This window comes from Bubalus kerabau, chromosome 1 (assembly GCF_029407905.1).
Source record: "Bubalus kerabau isolate K-KA32 ecotype Philippines breed swamp buffalo chromosome 1, PCC_UOA_SB_1v2, whole genome shotgun sequence".
In the NCBI taxonomy this organism is placed as follows: Eukaryota; Metazoa; Chordata; class Mammalia; order Artiodactyla; family Bovidae; genus Bubalus; species Bubalus kerabau.
Genome location: NC_073624.1, coordinates 249,599,216 through 249,612,443, shown reverse-complemented (window position 1 = coordinate 249,612,443; position 13,228 = coordinate 249,599,216). Strand labels below are relative to the sequence as shown.

General features: G+C 45.2%; 1 protein-coding gene across 20 annotated transcripts in view; it reads right to left on the bottom strand.

Moving 5' to 3' along the window:
* The window catches only part of LOC129637974 (teneurin-2-like), a 462,189-nt gene that overhangs the window by 85,420 nt on the left and 363,541 nt on the right, over positions 1–13,228 (bottom strand). The gene's annotated exons all lie outside the window — the stretch shown is intronic.

The following is a 13,228-nucleotide window of genomic DNA, read 5'->3' as shown; positions in this document are numbered from 1 at the left end:
TTTTCCTCCAAACTGCTCAAAATCTAAGCCTGTTTCAAATCGAGGCTCCCCAAGTGGGACCAGACTTTTGGTCTGGTTCAGGTGAGACTACACCTGTGCTGAAATACCCATGTAGCCCCCAGTAGCTGCAGTATTCCTTGTTGCTGTTGTTTAGTCACTAAGTCATGTCCAGCTCTTTTTCTACCCTACGGACTATAGCCCAGCAGGCTCCTCTGTCCATGGGATGCTCCAGGCAAGAGTACTGGAGCGGATTGCCATTTCCTTCTCCAGGGCATCTTCCTGACCCAGCCATTGAACCCGCGTCTCCTGGTTGGCAGTAGTACTGGCCCACGGGAAGAGCCCACCTCCCCGACTATTTCAAACTTTAAAGATAGTTTTCCCTCCCAGCCCTCCTCCTGATCAGTGAGCACCTTTCTGCCTATGGTGGAAAAAGCCAGGGGGCAGCAGTGGAATGGGGTCCTTCTCTAGAAAAATTACAATGACAATTCCCTGTCTTTCCCTCTAAAATCCTTCCCACTTGCCTCACGCCCACACCTCCCCAGAGTACAGAATGAGACAGAATTCGGAACCCTGCCTCTTCTTTGCTAAGCAAACAAGAACGTCTGCAAAACTCTTGCTTCACTCCTAGGCACGCCTCAAGCCTCCAGATACACACTTCTTTCTTGTCGTTCTGTCGGTGCCAACTCCCCACATCCCAGGTCATTGAGCAAACTCAATGCCCACCTACATCTGCTGGTTCTCAGTAAGCTGTTTTTACTGAGGAGCACGAAAGGCAAGTCCACACACCTGCATCCTTTTGAAGTCCGGATCTAAGAAATGCTTCCTTTGCAAAAACATAAGAAGCTCCCTTCCCTGCATAGTTCTCACCCAGACAATAACCACCCCGTGTCTGTCTGGCATTTCCACCGGACACAGGTTGATGCCGTTGCTATGTTTCCAGCACTGTGGGAGAGAAAGGGCTGTTGACAGCCAAAGGTTCCTAGTATGATGCGGGGATGGGAGAAACAATTAACCACAGGAAACGCAATTAACAATGCTTAGGAAATTGTTCACACAGCAATTAATTCTGCTTGCTTACCACCACCTAAAAGTCAGGCTGCATTGTTTTAAGGTTAGAAAACCTATCTTCAAACTTTACAGCTCAGATTGATGGCTGTGGATGGAGGTGGCAAGGTGTCCTTGGGGGCACGTCTGCTTTTTCTTACACACACCCCTACCTCATAACCAAGTTTTCTTTCTCTACATTCCTCTGAAGTGCACAGCCCACTGTTGCAACTCTTCGAGATGATTCATGCTAATAAGTGACATTCACTGTACACTTTCTGTCTGGGTAACACCTAATTTTCTCCTGCAGTTTATCTATTCTATGTAGGTCACTTACTTGAAGAGACCAGATCCGATTGCCTCAAATAATGACATATTTTCAGCGTACAGAGGTCAGGACATGAGAACTAATTGTGGCAGCTTCAAGATAAGGATAGCATCTGATTTGTAATTACCAGGTGAAGGGAGCCAAGGAATTAGCTATTTTTAAATGATTTTTTAAAAAGTTACAATTGGTTATCGGGCTCGCCTCAAGCCGGCTTGCTGCTACATGGGAGATGCAAGGAGGGCCTCTGTGTTTTAAGAGATATGCAAACAGATATTGCAGGTCTAGCTGGGGCCCAGGCCTTACACGATTTTGCCTTTTCACATTTAGAGAAGGAAGTGGAGGGTTCATCAGTCAAAGAGGATAAACAACCTCCCCAGGTGCCTTCTCAATATGGAAACTCTGGTCAAAACAGCTCCCCTCTTGAGGTTGTTGCTGTTTAGTCGCTCGGTCATGTCTGACTCTTTGAGATCCCATGGACTGTAGCCCTTCAGGCTCTTCTCTGTCCATGGGATTTCCCAGGCAAGAATACTGGAGTGGGTTGCCATTTCCTTCTCCAGGGGATCTTCCCAACCCAGTGACCGAACCTGGGTCCCTGGCATTGGCAGGCAGATTCTTTACCAGTGAGCCACCAGGGAAGTCCCTGTTCCCCTCTCCTGGTATTCAAACTTGCCATTTCAAGGTGCAGAACATGTTTCAGCCATCAGCTTTGGAAGATCAGTAAGCAAGCAATACCCCAATCTTACTGGATAAAGAGAAAACATCTAGGAAACAGTGGCCTCTGTTTGCAAAGATGCCTGTCCTCCCCCCCCCCCCTTGCTTTTTATCTTGGGTTCCATAGCATCTCTTTATTAAAACAAAAAAAGAATTCTGAAAGCAAGAAAACCCCAGGTGGGATGAGAAGGGTTTGGGTTAGAGTATACAAAGTAACTTCTCAAAGAACTCCCAGAAGTGAAAGGAAAAATAGAGTGAGAAGAAGATTGGAAAAGGACAAGAGCCAAATCGATGGTGCACAGGCTCTGTCCTCCCAGTAGAAGCCATGTAACTCAAGCTGAAAATGAAACTCAAGTTTGGGCGTATGTTCTGTTGTTGAATTGAACTTTAACTAAAGAAATGAGAACTATATCAGATGTAGAACCACCTCTTGGTTTTTTCTTTGGGGGGGGTGGTGGGAAAGTTTGAAACAGACTTTTGCTTGTGCTTTTTTTTTTTCCCCTTGGTCAGCTATTCCTTCTCTCTTACTTGAGTAGGAAAATGAGACTCTCTTTCTGGACTGTGGGGAAGGACCAAAGTGTCCTTAGGATAAAGACTCAGGGGAGCTGTGAAGTAAATGAGTTTCCTGACTAATGAGAATTCTGTTTCTTATTCTGCTACTGATTGGCTTGATGGTGGGGGCTGAGAAATCAGTCTCTCAGTCAGTCTCTCTCTTTACCTTTTGTAAAGGTTTCCCTTTACAGGTAGGATAATGGCTGCTTAGGGCCAGAGGGAGGTTCAGCATCTGCCACCCCCTGAAGACTTAGCAGAATGTCTTGAATATAGAAGACGCTCCATAAGCGTTCATTACAATTGGTAATGACACATGGGGGCAGATGTGAAGAGCTGGATTGTAGGATATGGTACTCTGATAAATAAAAAATACATAATATGGATGTGTAAAGGATGGAATGAAACCGTGCTGGCAGTGATACGGACGAGTCTGTGAAGAGAAGTGTTTTGATGATTAGGATATTAATACCTGCTGCCAGTCCTTGGATCCCTGCTATAGGCAGCCCCATGGCAGACATTCTACAGATATTATGTCAAGGCTCACTGCTTACATTCGAGGCGAGTGCTATCATCATGCCCATTTCACAGACAAGGAAGCTGTTGACTATTAAGTATGATCACAGGGGGCTTTTGGAATCCCAGGAGGATTACAACATGAGGTGGTTGGCTGCTTCATACTTCACAGTGATTTGGTTACAAATTCTGGTTCGCAACAGGATCTCAGCCAACCTGGTCTCATAACTCATGATTAGTCTCCCTATGGTCTATGAAGTGCCATTTTATTAGGCTGGCCAAAAAGTTCATAACATTTTATGGAAAAACTCAAACGACCATTTTGGCTGGCTCAATATATAGTTAGCATCCTCTTCCTGGGGCAGGGGCTGGTTTACAGCTCCTCACCTTGTTGATTTTTACCACACATGCTGTACACCTTTTCCCTCTGGTACGTGATCAGCTTGGGTCTGGAGTGAAGACAGCATGGCCTGGAGCCATGACTGATCAGTGATAGAATACAGAATGAGTGCAGAAGGGAACTGTTACTGTTGCAAGCAATGGCGAGTTTAGGGCTCTTTGTTACAGCAGCATGCTTGAGCAGATCTTGACTGATACATTTAAGTATAAGGGATCTTGACCGATACATTTAAGTATAGGGGATGTGAGAAATTGTACATTTATACCTTAGGTGTCTGTGCAGTCCTAGAGTTATTTACTTACAGGGTCAGGATCCTTTCTAAAAACCAGCTGGGAAGAGTTAGCACATATTTAGGGCCACCGCATTTTTTTCTCTATGAACAAGTAGCTCTTTAAACATTAAGTGATGATATCTCCAATTCTGATCTGCTCTCAGAATCAGACTTAGAAAGCCAAGAAGACTCAGGGAAGAAGCCCATTGCTTTTTCATCTAAAGATTTTAGGTGAACACTGGCTTCATTGTTTTCTTCCCAAAGACATCTGGATGCAGTGGGGGTGGTCCCCTCCTCTGCTAGCCACAAATGCTCCAGCAGCTCATCCCAAAAGGTCCTGTTCAGGCCATCTGAGGGTCAAGAGTGAAATGAGTTTGGGAGACCCTTTCCCTAATGTTATTCACCCCCCACCAACAGCCAAAATGCACAATTTATCATGATTTGACAGGCTCCACTCCAGAGAGACCCTGGGATGGAACCAGGGGGCTCCATAGGCAGGAGGGACAAAAGAGGAAAAGCCTCGAAGTGGAAGTTCATGTAATGCAAGTGGCAGCTGGGAAACCAGCCACTAAAAACACAGTAGGCAAACAGATTCTGAAAGTGTCTCTGGCTAATTGGAGAAAACTTTCATCAAGTACTAAAAATGCACCAAGGCAGGACCGACAGACCACACACAGACCCCAGATTTCAGCAGGAATAATAAACAGACCTACCTGGAGTGAGGGTACTGTTTTCTCATTGAACCTGCCTGTGTTTGTGCCAGATACGCTCTGATTGAAATACTCAGGGGGAACAAAAGCAAAGGGAAGGTAGAGGGGCTGGTGGCAGGTAAAAGAATTCTCTAGCAACCGCAAGGGCAGGAGACTGGAGGCCTGGAAAAGTGGCAGCTTGGAACGGGGGTTGTCTGAAATAGTAATTAGGCTATGTGTGGGCCCTGCTGGGTGCCACTTAGAACCTTCCATGCTCACTGGCTGGCAGAAGATCAAGTTGACAAGAGGGCCAATCAATATGTCAGCAACGCTTCCCAGAGAGCTGCTCAGCCCCTGCTTGTCAAAGAGGGCAAACACGGGGGCCACGGGGGTTCTGTGTTTGCCGAGCAGGTCCCCAGGACCCGGGGCTATCTTTAAAGATCAGCTTTGTCGATACATAAATGGAGGAAGAGACTGGGCTTTCCCTTTGAAAATGGAAGCCTTCAGGCCAAGCAGAGCTTAGGAAGGGGGCCGGGGAGTCGAGCTCACTGGGTCTTGTGGCTCAGCCTGCGAGCAGATTCGCAAGGGCCTTAGAGATGACAGCAAAGCTCCTTTGGAGACCAGGCAGGCTTATGGGGAGGGTCAGGGCTGGGTCTCCCCACCCTGACATCAGCAGATCAAGCCAACAATGCCCGGGCTTCTGTGGGAAATGTACCCAATTTGGAAAGGGCCCCTGTCCAGAGGAGAGAAAGAATCCCAGGGGAATACTCTGAGCTCTAGTGCACCAATGCTAACCTGGAACTTGCACAGGCACTCTGCAAAGGCACTTTTGCAAGCAGTAGTGAAAATTAACACATGCAAATGAGCCCGCTCAATGATGATGGCGACAATTAACATTTATTTTGGCATGGAGCCAGGTGTTGGGCTAATTACAGTGTTTGCATTATTTATTCATCATTTATCATTCAGCATATATTTATTGAGTACCTAGAGTATGTTAGGTATGTATTCCTAGGTGCCAGGAATAAAGCCATTTAACCAGACAAATCCCTTGCTCTCATGGAACTTACATTTTAGTGGGAAACAGAAACTAAACACATAAATGAAAAGTAGGGTCCAAGGCTAGGAAATGCCAGGACATGGGGGATGGGGAATGGAACTTTTTTGTTTTTGCTTGTTTAAATACAGCGGGAGACCTGCGTTCGATCCCTGGGTTGGGAAGATTCCCTGGAGCAGGGAAAGGCTACCCACTCCAGTATTCTGGACTGGAGAATTCCATGGACTATACAGTCCATGGGGTCGTAAAGAGTCAGACACGACTGAGCAGCTTTCACTTTCACTTAAATATAGTAGTTTAGTAGTAGTTTTAGTCGCTCAATTGTGTCCGACTCGTTGTGACCCCATGGACTATGGCTTGCCAGGCTCCTCTGTCCATGGGATTCTCCAGGCAAGAATACTGGAGTGGATTGCTATTCCCTTCTCCAGGAGATCTTTCCAACCCAGGGATCAAACCCAGGTCTTCTGCATTGCAGGCAGATTCTTTACTGTCTGAGCTACAGGGAAGATCCTGTTTAAATATAGACCAATCAAAAACAATGTCTGTAGTGGGATGGGGAGGGAGGTGGGAAGGGAGTTTAAGAGGGAGGGGACATATGTATACCTATGGCCAATTCATGTTGATGTATGGCAGAAACCATTATAATACTGTAAAGTAAAAGAAAAGGGAGTGTCCTCCAGTAAAAGAAAATAAATGAATAAAAATGACGTCTGTGATAGGTTACATTTGAGCCAAGCCTTGAAGGAAGGAAGGAAGCAAGCAAGCAATTTATGATGACATCTGGGGAAGAACACAGAGAAGGCAATGGCACCCCACTCCAGTACTCTTGCCTGGAAAATTCCATGGATGGAGGAGACTGGAAGGCTGCAGTCCATGGGGTCGCTAAGAGTCGGACACGACTGAGCGGCTTCCCTTTGACTTTTCACTTTCATGCATTGGAGAAGGAAATGGCAACCCACTCCAGTGTTCTTGCCTGGAGAATCCCAGGGACGGGGGAGCCTGGTGGGCTGCCATCTATGGAGTCGCACAGAGTCGGACACGACTGAAGTGACTTAGCAGCAGTAGGGGAAGAACATTCTTGAAGGTTGAAGTGAAGTTAGGGGGAAAGGAGAGTGAGGGATGCTGGAGGGGTTGGTGATAGGGAGTGGGTGCCCTTGGAGGCTGTCTGCCATGTATTTAGGTGAGATGGGATGACAATGGAGGGTTCTAAAGTGCATGAAGGCTCATTTACCTCATTCTGACCCTGTGAGGTGCTCATATAATCTACAATTTTTGCTAAGGAAATTGAGGCTTTGGAAGATTAACTCATTATTGACCAGGGAATTTTTGAAGAAACTAAGGTCTATGGCCTGCGATTTGTTTTGTAAGTGAATACTGAAATGTCTCTGGTCAATGACACTTGGGTAATTACATCTCTGGTCAATAATGTGGTAAGTGACTAGCCTAAGATCCAAAGCCAGTAAATGGGAAGCCTGAGATTCTGACTGAGACACGTGTACCTGCAGAGTCGACCACCATGCCCTCCAGCCAGTGACTCCCTCCACCAAGTCCTGACTGGAGGCCACTGGGCCCTCTGAGTTCTTTAAATGAACCATGGCTTTGCCAAGACAGAACAAGTCAGGTGGGCTACAGAATCTCTTCCTAAATATTGTCAAGGCTCACTCGGGAACAGACACCTCCTTTTGTAAGCAGTGATTAGTCTTCTATAAATATAAAAAAAACCAGTGTGCTATTTAACTTAAAGGAATGGCCATTGTCTGGAGAAAATAAATCTGTGTGGCAACTTCAATTTACAGTCTGACTGCCCAACCATCAATATGTTTGGTGACTTTTTCCAGGGTCCGTTTGCTTATCATCCTTTGGGGACGCGGTAGACGACAGCATGTCTTCCTACTTGAAGGGAGGGGTTGCTGCAACGTATTAATTATCCTTTTGAGGAAGGCTGTTAGTGCCAAAATGACCTTCTGCCTAAAAGAAGAGCTGCAAACAAAACCGTGAGAGAGAACATTCTTGGAAATGCCTAAAGTCTTAAAGGAGTTTTAAACAATTAAATCTTAAAGGAGTTTTTTTTTTTTTTTTTTTTTTTTAATCCCTTTCAAACGGCCATGGTGGAGTGATTTCTTTTATTTTCGCCCTACTGTACTTCGATACACTGAACGGAATAAACTTTCAAAGCACTGCAGGGAAGTTACGCCCACAAATCCCTTTACTACTAATGGGATTTGTGCACCTATCTCCCAAGAACGCTCTGAAAACCTACTTGCCTGTGTCCAACTTCCAGCCCGCAGGTTCCAAAATGGTCGCAAAGTTTACAGCCCAGGAATTACACAGAAGAGAAAAGATGAGCTGTAGATGACCATATCAGAATCCTGGTAGGACCACGGGGAGTGAGAGGGGCTTGGGAGAAATGGACTGGCCTCGATCCCTCTACCTGCACTCTCTCATCCGCCAGCCATGGTGCCACAATGGTTCCCTGCACACACTTTGTCTGTGCCTTTCTCATTCTTGTCCCTTGCAAAAGTAGTGAGGATTTCTGGCCCCTCCTGCATGTCTGCCATGAGGACAAGGAGCCAGTTGCATGAGGCAGCCCAGAGACCAGAGAGCAGTATGTTCCTGATGCAAGAAGAATCCACACGGAGGGGCCAGCACATTAATCTATTCTTGTGACAGGCTTGGAATGGTACAGCGAGTGGGAAGTGGTATGAGATTAATCAGTTCCTGTGTTTAGAGGAAACAAATGGGGCTCCTTGCCACTTGAGGGTGCACAGGTCTCCCACGCTGGTGTCAGTCCCACTCCTGTCGTCCCCATGCGCCCACGGCACTGCAGGTGGCAGGTGTGAACAGTGTGGGTGTGTGGTGTCTGCTGTGCTCTGGTGACCTCTAACAAGGCCCCCCGGCTCCCAGCATCACTGGGCGGATCGATATGTAAGACAGACACACACACTCATGGCCACTTTCTGTTTCTCATGTGGGGACCCCAAGAATACACTGGAGGAGAGGTGATGCTGCTGGAGCCTCCCATTGTCCAACGAGCCAGCTCATCCTCGGGCTGATAAAACACACACCCGGAGCCATTCAACACACAGAGCATCATTTCCCACCCCAGACTACTCCGTTCCTGCTGTTATTTTTCCCGGAAAAGAACTAAAATAAAAGCCTTTCTTTCTCCAAGAAAGGACCCATGTGATCAAAATACCTTTAGAGAATGATAATATCGGTAGGTTTTATTCTGCAAATATATCATGGTCTCGGATTTTAAGAGCTTTTGTGATAGCAAAACACATCCCCACAATCCTTACACATACACCTCAATGCATCTTTCTCTCCCCTGCCCCCCCAAAGATTATCATTCAGGGTTGACAATCCGAACAATACTCAGCTCTCTTTAAGAAACAGCAACCAGCAGTCCTGTTCAAGAGGGTGTTGGTCCCTAAGACCACCAACTACAAGGGAAGGCGATGTGGGCTGCACGTGGCACGTGGCCACTGGAATCCTAGGAAGCAGACATTATGAATGTTTTAGAGGATGAGATGTCATATCGATCAGGAGATGTGCTGTTTGTGCTGGAACAAAGAGGGGGAACTCTCTTTTGAAAATAGCCTTCTGTAAGCGGGAGTGAGGAGAGGGGTCTGGAAGGTGACAATTAGCGTGGTGGCCCTACTCTGTTCTCTCAACTGCTGCAAATGAGAAGGAGGGTCCAGACTTACTTCCTTCCCTGAGCCCCAGGCAGCCCCCAGCAAACTGCTCCCAGTGAGCCTTCTGAGTGAACTCAGAGCCCACAGCCAGGCAGTCTGAGAATGGCAGCCAAGCCAGAGCAGCTTAGCAACAGGGTAAAGAAGGAGCTATCTCCCTCTCCTGAGTCCCTGAGAGATTCAGCCCCATCAGGGTTCAAAGCCCTGCATGGCTACTCATAAGCAGATGATCTTGAACCAATGAATTCACCTCTCTGAGCTTTACATTCCTCAGCTAGAATAAAAGCTAACATTTTTATAAAGTACTGACTCAGTGGCCAGTACTGAGCCACTGAGTATGCATTACCTTACTTACCCTTTACAATAAATCCAGAAGTGGGTTCTGTTATCATTCCCATTTAATAGATGAAAAAATTGAGGCCAAAAGGTGTTGGGAATTTTGCCCACACTGACAGGGCTCAGAATTGGGGAGCTGATTATGGAATCAAGCACATGCTCTCGGCCATTTATATCTCTATGGGGAGAGGGGTGATCAAACCAACTTTGCAGGGTGTAGTCGGTATAAAAGAGGCAGGAACCTGGGGATATCAAACACACAGGAGGCACTCAAGAAATGTGTCTCACTTCCTGTTGGGTCTCAGATCATTTTGTCACGACAACAATGGTGATCGCGGCTACCTTTTATTAAGCCCTTAATGTGTGCCAGGCATAGATTTTATGGGGTGTGTACATTATTCTCCCATTTCACAGATAACGAAATTGAAGCTCAAGGAATTGATATAACATGCAGCTGGTAAGTGGTTGAGGGGTGATTTGAACCTGAGTCCCGTGACACCTACAGCCTGAGTACTAACTGTATCACCCAGCTCACAGCAGGACAACTGTCAGCTCAAGTCCAATACCAGTGGAGATGGGGGATGTATATTCATCTAGATAGTCCTCCCCCATTGGCATGAACCCCTTATCGGACACAACTTTGTGGCTTCCTTTTCTGCATCACATTAGGATGGAAGAACCACAGTTGAGATGGGCTCAAAGGTCATCTGGTCCAGACCTTTGCTGCACAGATGGTACCCATGACAGCCAATGACTGGCTGAGCCTGGATTTGAAACTTGGTCTCTTAATTCTTTGTCTGGTGCCCTCTCTGCTGTCTCTTCCATTTCCTTAAAGACAGAGAAGCTGATGGGCAATGAAAGGCCTTAAAAAACAATGAAGGCACTGCAGAGAAGCCATCTTCTCTCACCTAAGATTTTTATTACTATTATCTGCAATGCAGGGCATGAGTGAAAATAGCCTGTTAATAAATTAGTCAACAAACTGGGCATTATTATTCTTCCTGATCCTAAATTCATTAGTTAGGGTTTCTATGACAAAGTACTTCTGCTGCAGAAGTTCATTCACACCTGGAATCTAAAATCACTATTTTTCTATTTATTTCTACCTGGTCCAAGGATGCTGTGGTTGATAGAGATGTGATCCCTCCTGCATGTCAACTTGGTAATTTTTCAGGAGTGAGAAATGAGTTGAAGAAATAAGGATGTTGAGCAAATCCTGTATGTAATTCTCATTTCATTTGGTCATTTGTTCAGCAAAGCCAAATTAGGCACATGGGGAGGCTGCCAGTGTTCTTTTCAATTTTTAATTTCTGACATGGTTCACTCAAGAATTTTTTTTCAACTCCAGAATAAAAAAATCTCGTGTTAGCAAATTGGACTTGATCTTTCTCTTAAATGGTTTTAAGTTAAGTGGATTTCACATGCCTAACCTGTAACATTTAAAACTTGATTCTGATGGAAAGAAACATTGAATTTTAAAAGGAGTTAGTTCTTTCCCCCAGAGCCTGATCATAGAGTGGGAAGTGAAAAGTTTCAGAAATATGGTAGTCCTGGTTCTCTGATATGCTTAATATTAACATGGTCAACTTTTTAACTGGGAAAAAAACTGGTCTAGAAAAAAAGGGATACCTTCTTATTGCAATGCAAGCCACCAGTATCCATCAAAAGAGAAGTACATTTTCATGTGCAATAAGATAAATGATACAGCTAGGCTTATTTTGAGTTTTTGACAATTTATTTAGTAGAGCTAATTTCAGGGGTTTTATAGGACACTCAAGTTCCACAGATTTCTTTCCTGCTGAAGGTACACGTTGGTTTCAACAGGCAGCAGCATTGTAACCACCATGGCATTTCTGGCTCATATAAAGCATTGCAATGTCAGCAGAACGCCATTCTATGCACCCTCCCTCTTCTCTTCAGCTGGTGACCCCTCCCCACCTTGGCTACAGTGAAATGTGGTTCTGCCAAAACAATAAAAGTTTGTTAAACAGAAAACCATGTTATATTCCTTCAGCTTTTACATTTAAATGAACTACAGTGAAATAAAGTGAAAAATTCAGTTCATATGTGGCTACTGGACAGTACAATTCCAGACCACTGGGGCTTACTGGGGTTCGTCTAGGCCGATTTCCTCCTCTTTGCTCCCAGGATATTTTGTGCCTACATCTCTCATGGCATCTACAGCTTTATGTGGTAATAACTTATTTGCTGGTCACCCTACCTCCCCTCAAACTCTGAGCCATGAGCACCTTGAAGGGTGAGAGTGAGTCTTTAGCCAGCTCATTTCAATATGCCTGCAATGGAGGAGACCTGGGTTTGATCCCTGGGCCGGGAAGATCCCCTGGAGAAGGGGATGGCTGCTCACTCCAGTATTCTTGCCTGGAGACTCCTGTGGACAGAAAGACCCACCATTATTTCTGTGTTTTCCTGCCCTCTACAGTAGTCTAAGAGAGGAAAAAAATTAACAACACCAGCAGTAGAAGAATGGGCTGGAAAGAAGGCTGCTCCTGCCTGTCTTCTCTCATTATTTCTTAGCTGGATAAAAGCAAAACACAAGTGAACCACAAGACCTGACTTCCCACACAGTCCCTCCACCTTGAGGCTTGCTCTTTATATCTTCAGTGCCAGAGGACTAAGACGGCTGAAGGCAGGCTGGATCCATGGGGTCAGTCCTTCCTGCTGAGAGCCTCCCCACCATATACCAGGATCATGCCAGGATAGTCTGGAACCTGCTGGAATTCAAGAGTCCTGATCCACACCACCTGCTGCCCACAAACATATCCATAGCCCAGACCACCATGGATGTCTTCCTGGACATTCCTGTTTTTATTTAACTCACAAATTCACTGGCAATCATTGTGCACCTACTATATCCCAGATACTACAAACCCACCATGCAAATCTCTTTCCTTTTTTTAAGTGTTATTGATGTATAGCTGATATAGAATGCTGTGTTAATTTCTGCTATATAGCAAAATGCTTCAGTTGTATGTCTGTATATTCTTTTTCATATTCTTCTCCATTACGGTTTCTCACAGGATACTGAATACAGTTTCCTATGCTGTAAGTTGTTGTTGTTCAGTCGCTCAGTTGTGTTCAACTCTGAGACCCCATGGATTGTAGCACACCTGTCCTTTACCATCTCCTGAAGGACCTTGCTGCTTAAGCCTCTTGTATATACTAGTTTTCAATGTGATTTTCAATAATAGTCAACACTAGTTGGTGGTTGCTGGGTGCTAGACACTTCTAAGAAGGTTAAATATTTAGCCATGAAATATTTGATAGATCAAATGTGGTAGAATATCAGTAATTTTCAATGGTCCAACTTAAATATATTAATCATTTACTACAATAGCTCCAGAGACAGGTATTTTTATTATTACTCATTTATATCTGAAGAAACTATAGGAGTGAGAGATTAAGTAACCTGGTCATCCAACCACCAATAACAGAGCTGGGCTTTGAACTTGGAAACTCTGGCTCAGAACACTTAACCATAATGCATTCTGCCTCTCAGAGTAAAAGTGTCAAAACAGAATGCTACTTTCTTTCTGCCTAAAGACTAGAAGCTACACTTCAGGTGCATTGTGGGTAAAATATACTTTTATGGAGACAATGGAACAATGTAGTTAGAG